Genomic DNA, 11,694 nt, shown 5'->3' with positions numbered 1-11,694 from the left:
AGCCGTGTGGCTTCAAGCTGCATGGAGGAGGTCCTGGCAGGAGGGGATGGGTCAGCGTCCCTCACCAGAGCCACCGGAGCACGCTGTGTGGCCTTCCCAGCACAGGTTACCTGGGAGGCCCACCTGCCCTCCCTCTGGTTCCTCAGGGTCATCTCTGCTCTTGCCTCTGAGCAGCCCAGCGGAGGGAGCTCGAGAGCAGGCGTTAAGCGCCTTTCACCCCCAGAGCATCACCCTGAGTGTGAAAGGGGACCCTCCTTCCCCACACAGCTGGTGTTCGGGCCCTTCCGCCCCTGGCCACAACCTAGGCCCGCTCTTCAACACACCCCTTGTCTTACCAGCTCAGTTTCTGAGGAACGGAGGCACCGGAGATTAGGTGACTGACCCGAGATTCCACAGCAGGCAAGCGGCAGGGCTGGGATGTGCACAGAGGCCTGAACCCCGGGGCGCCGGGATGGAGAGCGAGGGGCCGGGGCTCCGGGCGGGAGATGAGGCCAGGCCTCGAGGAGAGGGGCGCCCCGGGGAGCCCCCAGGCTGCCGCCTTCAGTGGCCCCCAGCATCGCCTCTCCTTCCCACCTCCCTTTCACTCCCCGAAAAGTCTGCCTGGCCTCGGAGCGCCTCCCCGACGCTGTGCCACGGCCGCCACCCGCGGTCAGCGCCGAGCCCGCGCCAGCTCCGATGCGCCCGGGAAGCGCGCGGGAGGAGGGGAGGGCTTGCAGACCCCTCGCAGCTGCCTGGCCCACGCCGGGTCACGCCGACCTCGGGCCGGACGGAACGCAGGCGTCGGCCGCGGGCTTCTCCCACGCGGGCCCGGCCGCGGTTCATCCAGACCCACGGCTCTCAAACGTTTGGGTCTCGGGACCGCGTTACACTCGTGGACGCTCTGGAAGACGCCAACGAGCTTTCACCGTGTGGGCTGTTGGCCCGCATTTGCCACGTCAGGATTTTAAGCGGAAGACTGCGCAGACGCGGGTGCCTTCCTGTGGCCCCTGGAAAACGTCCTGGAGCCGAGCCGGGGAGGCAGCAGCTTCTTAGTGCGACTGTGAAATAGCTTCAGCTCGAGACCCGGGAAAGATCTTGACCAGATGCCGGGCGTGGGGGGGCCTCCAGGGGTCCCCGCCGTGGGGAGTCCCTGCAGCCTTCCTGGTCCCCGGGGGGCTCAGGCCCGGGATGGGGGGAAGCCCCCCTTCTGCGCCCCAGCCCTGACCCGCAGAGTCCACCGTTTCCCACCACGAGCTCTGGGGGATTTGCTGCAAAGCAAGAGGCCCCAGGGCGGTCACCTTCCCGAAGGGGCCCGTCTGGCTTCATCTTAGGAGGGGAGAGCCCCCCCCCCAGGCGCGGGGAAGACGCGCGTCTACCGGAGGGAAAGGCTCGGCGGGCTCGCCGCGCGCTAACCACAGGCAGGCCCACGGCCCAGCCCCCTCCTGCCCCGGAACGAGGGTGTTTCCACTCGGTGAGCTCGGGGTCGCGTGCGTGAGGCTCAGCGGCAGGAGCGCGGGAGGAGACGGCGCCGAGCTCAGGCCTCAACTCCGCGGAGGAGAGCGAGGCGCTGGAGGGCGCGCAGGCCTCTCCGTCTGACGTGGATCCTTCACCTCCCCGGCAGCTGCTGGAAACTCGACGGGATGGAGACCAGCTGCCCGGCTTTGGGCTGATGGGACACGGGGACCTCAGCGACGGGGCCCGGGGCCACCCACACACCCCACACACCCCACCCCACCCCCCGTCCCCCAGCGGCTGCAACGCCCAGAATGTGCCCCGGAGACCGTCCTGCAATCGAACCCGCAGCCGCGGGAGGGGCGGAGGGTCTGGAATGACCGGCTCCTCCTCTCAACAATAAAGAGAAACGAAGTCTCCGTCTTCAAAGAAAAGGGAGGGAGCCCAGGGCTTTTATGGAACCGCTGGCAGGCGGCAGGGCAGGAACCTGAACCCGCCCCGCCTCGGCCGGGCCCCTGGCAGCCGCGCTGGGCAGGCTCCGCTTTCAGGAGCATTTGCCCCGAATCCCGGGGCCTGTCCGCCGGGCCCCTGCACCCCCCCAGCCCCCCCCCCCCCGCCCCCCCCCCCCGTCCAACCAGCCACGTGCGGGCGGAGCCTAGAGCCCAAGGAAGTCACAGAAACAAAGTATCCGCTGGAGGGCGAGGTCTGAGGTTTGGCTCCGCTGCACCGCCAGGGGCCCGGGCGGGGAGGGGGTGAGGAGGGGGAGGGGAGAGGGGGAGGGGTGGGGGAAGGGGGAGGGGGGAGGGGAGGGTGGGGGAGGGGAGAGGGAGGGGGAGGGGTGGAGAGGGGGGAGGGGGAGGGTGGGGGAGGGGAGAGGGTGGGGGAGGGGGGAGGGTGGGGGAGGGGAGGGGAGAGGGTGGGGGAGGACGGGGGAGGACTGCGGGGCGCGCGCCCAGTGAGTCGAGACTCAGCCCTCCCGACAGCAGGGCCCATGGGCGCACAGGGCGCCTCCCACCAACCTCCTCTCCCCTCCAGCACCTACTCAGGCGTGTCAGCGTCCCCACAATTAGAAGTTTTTAAAACCATAGGTCCTGTAAGAAACCTTTACTGTGTGGATTATGCCTAAAAGGAAACCAGGTTTTCAAATGGGAACCAGGAAGGAAGCATTAAAGTTACTTTCATTTCACGTCTAACTCATGGAAAGCTCAGTCTGCAAACCTGGCTCCTGGCCCTGGGTAGGTTTCTCTGACTGAAAACACTCGGTCCAACCTTTCGATGCCCTGCTGTCAGGGAGGAATGTCACCTTCTCTGTCCACGTGGGCCTGGGCTCCTCGCCATTCAGTAAATATTTGAGGTGCCCAGCATCACCTTGATGAGATCGTCACAGGGCTCAAGGGCACTGACTCAGAGGCGTCACTTTCTCCAGGGACACGCTCCCAACCTCTCAGGTGATCTGTAGCACCGGTCACCTCAGGACGTGACTATCAGAGGCAGTGCGGCCCCCCGGTGCCCCGCTGAGGCCTGGGCTCGGCCACCCAGATTGTTTAATTGCAGTTCGTCTCCGTGTCTCTAGGTTTGTTTCCCCGACACACAACACGGAGGGTTTGGGTGAGACCCTCCCTTCCAGGGGCAGAGTGGCCACAGGAGGGCGATGACAGCAGCGTCCATCGTCCATCCAGGGCTAGTGACCTGTAGGTCTACGCACTGACCTACTGAGCCCTCAGATCCTGAGACCCTCCACTGGCCACTTCCCTCCTCTCGGGGCAGCCAGGCGCCCTGCCCACGCCCATGCTCCCTTCCCTAGGCCCAAGTTGGCTGCTGGGTCCAGAATCCCCCATCTCAGTGGCCCGGCCCTGCTCCTGGGACTTGCCTGTGCCTCCCCCTCCCAAGGATGGTACGATGGTGAGGTGGGAAGGGTGGTGGGGACAAGACCTGCAGGCCCAGACAGACCCCAGGCCTGGCTCCTGGTGCAGGTGGAAGCCGGTGGGAGGAGCAGTGAAAGCTCCGGCCTGAGCTCCCGGGGTGGCCGCACACAGGTGTGAGCCCCTCAGGGCAGGACCATGGGATCAGAAATGCAGAATCCGAAAGCAAAGAAAAGAAACTTGGGGCTGTTTCCCTTCCCTCCATATTTTTTAAAAAGGTGAGTTAACATAAAAACCTACAAACCCACGGAGCCCCCATGCTGTACCTCGGTTGTTTCGGGTCAGTTTTCTAGGTATCGGTGCAGAGTCTCATCCCTTTGCTGAGCAGCCGTCTGTGGGCGTGGGCTGTGCTGAACCCACCCCCGGCAGCCATCTGGCGTCCATCCACCCTGCGTTTTCTAGAACAATCCTAACTTTAAATGTCTTTGGCGTCTTTTCATGGAAATAAATGAACAAGGCAGGGAAAGAAAGCCTTTGTCAGGCCCTCTGGCCAGAGCTCTGTCTCCTGCTTACTTCCAGCTGTTTCTGCTGCCCTAACTTAGAAGCCACCAGTGAAGGTCAGCCCGGTCCTGCAGGCCACTGAGCCCAGGCGGGGTCACCAGGAGGGGTCCCCAGGAGGGCTCTGGGAGTGCACAGGCCGCTTCGCTTCCTGGTTTAGGTGACAGGAGGGGACACCCCACCCTCCTCCAGCATCTCCACGCTGCCCCTCCAAGGCTCAGCCAGAAAGAACAAAAAGTGGCCGTTAGAATTGGGAGTGAGCCCAGCTGGCGTGGCTCAGTGGTTGAGCATGGACCTAGGATCCAGGAGACTGAGGCTCGGTTCCTGGTCAGGGCACAGGCCTGGGCTGGACTCGATCCCCAGCAGGGGGCGTGCAGGAGGCAGCCGATCAATGACTCTCATCACGGATGTTTCTCTCTCTCTTTCTTCCTTCCTCTCTCTCGAAATCGATAAAAATATGTATTTTTCAGAATTGGGAGTGAGGGCTGGGAAGCTCGGATGTGGGAGCTGTGTCCAGCTGGATAAATTATTAGAGGTTTGGCTGAACAAAAATACCTGAAGTTCTGTCTGAACTTTCCAGTCCAGGAAACACCAGAAGCCGGGCCACCTGGTGAGGTGGGGAGCCTCCTCTGACGGTCGCCCGCCTCTCCAGGCGGACTCTGGGGTTGCGAGTTCGGAGAAAGCATTTATGGAGAAGTGAACCTGAACTGGGGCATTCACGGGGTGCAGCTTCAATGGGCAGAGGGGATGGGGGGACACTTCGAGGAGGGCGAAGAGGAGACACGAGCAGAACAGCAGAGGCGGGAACAAGAAAGGAATCGCTGAGGTTTGGTCAGCAAACCTGTCTGACCACAGGGGGTCCTGGGGGGAATAATGGTTTAAAAAAAGGCAAATTAAGTCTGAATTGTGTTTGGGCTGAATTAACAAAAACAAACAAAAAAAGATCCCATCAAACATCACAGTCATTGTTATCGTTGTTATCGATGCTCTGCTAAGGACGTTTGTGCAGGAAAGAGCCGGCACCCGGGACCTGAACCTCTCCGGGAGGACCCGCAGCGTCTGGGAAGCAGGTTTAGAGGAGGGTCCCGCCCACAGCTGATAAGAGCGGCTGCTGCGCCCAGTCTGTTCACACAAACAATGTGGTTCACGCTCAGGTCCGGCCTTCCGCGCGGGGGTCGGGAATCAGGTCGGGGCCCAGTGAGAACCTCGGGCCCCGAGTCTCTAGCGAGCTTCCCTGGTGGAGAACGCCGGACCACAGCATCACCTGATTTAATGTCGATAAACACAATTTTCATGAAGACTCAGAAACACAGAATGTGAGAAATGTCCTTGAAAAAGCAAAGGACAAACATGCGGCACTGTGTCCCCCATGACCCTTCCCTGAGACAGAGGACTCTCGGCCGGTCCGGCCGCTCCGGGGACAGGGACAGGGTGAGGCGGTCGCTCCCCACTGCCAGGTCCTCTCCCTCGAAAAGTCCGGCTGCTCCCCTCACAGTGGACTGGAGTTTGTTCGCAGTGTAAATGGATTCACTGTGATTTCCACTCACAAATCCTGTGTTTTCCGAGTTGAATGTAAATGTATCACGTCGTAGCGATTTCTAGACTCGTGGCTCCAGCGTGGGTTTGGGGGGGACGGGGTGCCTGCCGCCTGCCCGCCGGGCAGACTGCACAAGCCCGGGTCCAGCTGGAGCTGTGCTCCCAGCAGCAGTCGCAGGGCAGCCGGAGGCCCTGCTGGGCTCGCGGGGGCGCGGGGGGCGGGCGTGGAGCAGATGAGCTAGTCCGGGAATTATTTTCCACCCTTTGATGGAAGGCCGGCTTCCCAGGAAAAGGCAAGTTCTTCGGGTAAGAAGTGTCCAGTAGAGCGGAACTTCTTTCCCGCTGGTTAAATTTAGATCAGAGACAATGGCATCAGGCTCGAATCTCCTCTGGGTCTGGAGGCAGCATTTTCCCTCGAGGGTGAGGGGCGCCCTGTGTCTCACCCACGTCCATGAGCGTCTGTCCGCACAGCTGCTGCCCCCCCGCCAGCGCTGACAGACTTCAGGGAAGGGCCGACCCAAAGCTCTTAGCATTTACCCCGGGGAGTCCCCAGCTGGGACAGCCCGGGCCCCTTGCGGCCCGTGTCTCTGGGTGACGGGGAAGCCCGTGGTCGGTAGTGGCACAGAGGTGGGGGCCGAGAAGGCGCGTCAGCCGAGACAGGCAGTGGCCACTCGGTGGGTTTACCCACTGCATCGGCGCGGGAACCAAGTCAGGAGAGGAAGGAGCGTTATCATTAAGCGACTGCCCCTTAGACAAGCCTCTTGGTGTCGAGGGACAGACGGCCACGTGTGCTGGCTGACGCAAAGCCAAGGATATATTAAAAGGGAGGCTGGAGGGGTTGTCCCCAGGGAATGAAATAACTGTGACGGGCCCGGCTGGCGTGGCTCAGTGGTTGAGCATCGACCTATGAGCCAGGAGGTCAGGGTTCGATTCCTGGTCTGGGCACATGCCGGGGTTTCAGGCTCCATCCCCAGCAGGGGGCGGAAGGAGGCAGCGGGTCAGTGACTCTCATCATTGATGTTTCTCTCTCCCCCTCTCTCTCTCCCTTCCTCTCTGAAATCAATAAAAACATAATTTAAAGGAAGGGAGGGAGGGAGGGAGGGAGGGGGATGCCTCTCCATAGGGGTGGTTCCTCGTGTTCAGTAGCCCTCTCCTCCTCAATCCTCTCTCGCACCCAGCACCCAGCACCCAGCAGTACAGTAGTTGACAGAATGGAGTCGAGCCCCTGCGTAGTCGGGCGGGCCACCATCTCCGGGCCACAGATCCTCCCCTTTCCCCTCTGGAAGGAGCGTGAGAGCACCCACCTCGCAGAGCTATGTGGAAAATGCTCTGCGCAGGGCCTGGCACCCGGCGAGCGCTGTGGGCGTGAGCTCTCGCGACCCATCGAGCCTCTAACGACAATTATTCTTTCATTAAGCAAACACTCGCCCGGCCCCGTGTGGCGCCAGGACACCAGCTCCGCTAAGTAACGTGCCTGAAGTCTCACAGCTGAGAACCACTCGTGCTGGGTTTGGACCAAGTGGGTCTGACTCCAAAAAAGTGCTCGGGGGGAATTCCTATCATTTCACACACACACACCCTTTTTTCTTCTTTCTTTCTCTCACTATGGTCATAGATGTGAAAGAATTCGTCTCAAATGTAAGGAACACACAGCCCAGCGAAAGAGAAGTGAGACAATTATAATCGAGTCCGACAGTTTCCGTGGCCAAGGTGAAACTCGCAAAGTCACCGGAGCCCAGAGGGGGCCTTAACCAGACTGGGGGGAGCAGGGAAGGCTTCCTGGAGGAGAGAACCAAGATCCTAGCGAGGGGAGCCAGGTAAAGCGCAGGACGACAGGTGGACAGAGGCTTTCTGGACACAGCCGCTTCACTAACTACTGCGAGCAGGCCACTGCCTGGAACGGAGAAGGTGAAGGCGGGATATACGAGGACGGGAGGGGTTTCTGCCCTTTTGTTTCCCGGGCTGGTCATCAGGGAGACGTCCTGTGTGAGGAGGGTTTCCAACCCCAGGTGCGTGGAGGTCATCCTGGAAGCACAGGTGAGCCCCGCAGTGGGACGGGTGCTGCCACCCCTGGGCACAGGTGTTCTTGGTTAAATCAAAGATACAAGAGCAAACGTCCTGACTTTCCCTGAATCAGTTTAGGTAAAACCAAGCAGGGGAGCCATGACTTTGCAGTTTGCACGGACTTGGCCTTGGTCATGGCTGTGTCTCTAGGGCTCGGACGGAACCAGTAAACACTCAGCAGGTGCTGGTTGAATGAACAAGCCAGCTGGATGAAAAGGTGTGTGTATTTTGAGAGCACCCTTTGCTGACCTTCGTTTGCCCTCTGTGAGTGGATGCTGGCTCGGACGGTATTTTTGGCTTACATCTGAAGGAGCTGGGAAGGTACTAAGTTATGTATTAACCAACCTTTTAGATGGTTATATCAGTGACTCAGCAATCCTCAGGAGGTAACACTGCAGTTTTAACTTGTAAATAATAAGTGGGACTCAGCTAGAAACCAGTAAGGAGCAGATGCACAACACGACCTCTGCCCGGCCAGTGTGGCTCAGCAGTTGAGCATCGACCTAGGATCCAGGAGGTTGCGGTTGAATTCCCAGTCGGGGCACATGCCCGGGTTGCGGGCTCGATCCCCAGTCGGGGGCGTGCAGGAGGCAGCCGATCAATGACTCTCATCTCTCTCTCTGTCCCTCTCCTTTCCTCTCTCTGAAATCAATAAAAACATTAAAAAAACAAACATGACCTCTATCCCATACATTTCAGATTTAAGATGTAAGAGAAAGGCGGAGATAACACCCAAAGAGGGTCAGAATATGCCGCTCAAAACGTGTCGCTCTGGCCTCAGGGTTACTTTGAAGTGAAGGCAATTAGGAAACAGCAGACGCAGGAGGAGCCTCTGCCCTCCCCGTTTCCACCTAAACTCCGGGCATAACTGTCCCTTTGGAACGTGTCTCCTCCCCTCTCCTGTGCCGGGAAGAGACGGACTCGCTCACTAGAGACTCGTCCCTGGTGTCTGCACAACAGACCCTAGAACCACCCCACAGTCACTGTCCCTCAGGTGACCACTGCAGGGCCCCAGCCCCTCCCCTTCCCGTGCCTCCTCCAAGGGCTACGGCCCCGGTCACAACGGCACACACGCCGCCCTCAGCCCAACCTCTTCTAGGGGTCCCGTGTGTGTAACAAAACTTTCCTCCTGTGAATCTGCCTCTGTCTGTTTAATTTGCAGGCACCAGTCACAGAAATAAGAGGGTAGAAGAAACCTCTTCTTGTTTGCTTTTTACTTCCTGACACATGCCTGAAAGCGGGTGATCAGCACCAAGACTGACTGTGTGATGATCACTAAAGGTGGCTGAACTCACTCGTGCCAAGGTAATCCGAGAATAAATGGCGTGTAAGATAAATGAGTGAGAGTTTTTAATGAAGTGTAGTTTCCCCTAGGGAACATATACTTAAAAATTATATTATCATTTAAATCTCACACAGACACATGCGGGATCCCCCGTTTTTTTCCTATGTAACTTTTGATAAGACAGCAGTAAAACCAAGCAGTGAAGAGGCTTTTTTAAAAATGACTTTAGAGGGAGAGAGGAACGGAGAGAGAGGGAGGAACACCGGTCGGTTGCCTCCCGTACAAGCCCCGCCTGGGGCTGGAACCGGAAATGCAGGCATGTGCCCTGATTGGGAATCGAACCGTCAACCCTTCGGTGCTCAACCAACAGCCACACTGGCCAAGGCGAGAAGCAAATTTTAAGAGCTGAAATTGGTTTGTTGTTGTTTTTTTGCTTTGGGAATAATGCCTATAAATTAGCCCCACAAGGCAGTTTGCTTCCAAACTTCTTGAAAAAAGACTAGCTGAGGGCAACGTATCTTTTAAATCTGTAACCTTGATCCAAGCATTTGAAAACGCAAAGCTGGAGAAAGCAATGGAATCCAGAGTGCTGGCCAATTCCAAACACACAAAGGAGTGGACGGATTTTTTCCTATTATGTGGGCCTCCCCTAAGTAATAAGGATTTCGCTTCAACAACCATCATAAATAAGGGGTGGTTCTTTATCTAGAGTGGCTGGAAAAGGGGCCTCCCTACTTAATGTCAGTTTTTGGATGAATTATGAGATGCATCATTCAAAAATTTCTATTGTTAAGTCACCTCAATACTTAATTTATCTAGACTTATTTTAATCTTCTTCAATTCAGAAAACAAGCACAGAGGGTTTTTCAGGACCTCGGATCATCACTGTAGTTCCTTCAAAGCCAGTTCCTCAATCTTTGACCCCTCGTTTGGCCTGGCCTCGGCCCCCACCCCACCCTACTCCTCTCTCTCGTGCTCGATGCCTCCCCGGTTCTCCATACATTTGCCTCGACAGCTGCTTCTGCCGGAAATACATCCGCCCCTAGCTCCCGGACATTCAGGCCTCTGCCTGGGAGGGACCTCCTCCCGACCACCCTCTCCAAAGCGGCACACACTGCATGGGGCTCACGACTCCCTGAAATTATATTCCTGTTGTACTTGCTGACCAAGACTTGTGCCCGCCCCCACTGGAGGGAAAGGCCCTGAAGAGGGACCTTAACTATCTGTCCACCCTGGTACTTCCAGGATTCGAAGGTCCAGTACATGGTGGATACTCAGCAAGTGGCTGAAGAATGAGCTGAATGGAATAAAGGTCTCTCAAATGGCATGCCTTCAAAATGCATTCTTTATGATCCCTTGTCAGCCTGTTGTTTTCCATCCATTTATCAGATAATTGCTGAATTGCTACTGTGTATAAAGTGTGGGAGATACAATGTTGCACAGAGCAGTTCCTGCCCTCCTGGAATTTATAACCTAACCAGACAAATTCAGCTAGCTCAGTTTTCTGCTCACTGTGTTAATGCTTTTAATTACACTGCATGAAATGCCTGTTTTCCAGATGTCTTCATTGCCAAAAGGTAGATATGTTTATTTCAAGAAACAGGTAGGAAGCCACTTTTCTGCATCATCTAGAAATACTGTCCTTTGTCGGGACGGGGCCGTGTGCTGACATTCAGACCACCGAGAAGATGACTCCTCAGAGAGAAAGAACCGCACGTCCGCAGGGAGCTCGGCCTTCACGTCCCGCAGTAAACAGGCTGCAGAGGAATTAAGCTGCATTTGTGTTTTGATACCATCTTAAGTTATCTAAGGTCCTGGACGAGCAGCAGAGGCCGGAATGTGAGACTGGAGTGTGAGTCACTCTGCTCCAGAGGCTAAGCGACGTGGTGTTGACCCTCCCCCCCAACAGCAGCTTTCAAACCTCATCACCGCCCAGGTCTGGAGCAGAGTCGCTGTAAATAAGCCACAGCTGGGCGGCCGCGGGTGACGGGGGCAGGCGCCCGACCTGGACCCTCGCGGGCCCTCTGCCCCCAGCATGGAGGGCAGCAGTGGGAAGCGCAGGCAGGCCCACCACAGCCTTTTGGTTGTGAGCCCCACAGGCCTCGCCCCTCTTCCCAGCCACCCTCTCCCCGCCGGCTGATCTCGAACCTCAGCAGTGGGCACCTTCCTTGGTCCTGAGTGGCAGGTGCACTGCTGGGGGCCTCACTGCTCCCAGCGGGACGAGGCAAGGCGGCGGCAGGAGAGCAGGGGACAGGGGTGAGCAGGGGCTGGGGGCCGCAGGGGAGGAGGCGGGGGGGGGGCAGGAGGCGGTGCCGGGAGAGGCGAGTCCCTGCGCCCTGGTAGCCCCTGGACGTCCCCCCCCCCCCCGCGCCTCGGGCCCTTCCCCGCCTCCCTCTGCGTCCCGCCCCGTGGAAGGGCCCCCGCGCCCGCTGCCTCACGTGGAGGCGGCACCGAGCGCTCACACGGCCTTGCCCCCGTCGCACCACCCGCTTCCCACGCTAGTCTGTCCCCAGCGCCCATTCGACGGTAACTCCTGCACACGGACACACTTTGTCTATTAGTGTCCGTGACAAAACCGAGCCCAGGTGCCGACCATTCCACCAGGAGTGACCTTCGAGTGGGTTAAACCTCCGCGTGACTGCGCGGGCACCGCGTCCCGAGTGGGCTCTTTCCCACGCTCCCGCCCCGGGAGGAGAGGGTGGGTCCCGACCAGCGTCACTCGGCCGGAAAAACAGCCCCAACTGCTTGTGGCTCGAGGAGGGCCCGTGATGTCACCGTGAACGGGGAGAATGACGTAATAACTCAGCCGCTCCGTGGCTGCGTCACCCCCCAGTCCGCAGGCAGGAACAGCGCTTTTCCGCGCTTTCTTTCAAGTTGCCCCTCGGTTTCTGCTCAGGTGGTGAGAGGTTGGGCTCCTCGCGTGGGGCCCGTGGCCACGCCTGGTTCCCGGGGCGCTCT

The sequence above is a fragment of the Miniopterus natalensis genome, chromosome 19 (genome assembly GCF_054644295.1).
Source record: "Miniopterus natalensis isolate mMinNat1 chromosome 19, mMinNat1.hap1, whole genome shotgun sequence".
NCBI lineage: Eukaryota > Metazoa > Chordata > Mammalia > Chiroptera > Miniopteridae > Miniopterus > Miniopterus natalensis.
Note: the sequence above shows the minus strand (reverse complement) of the source record.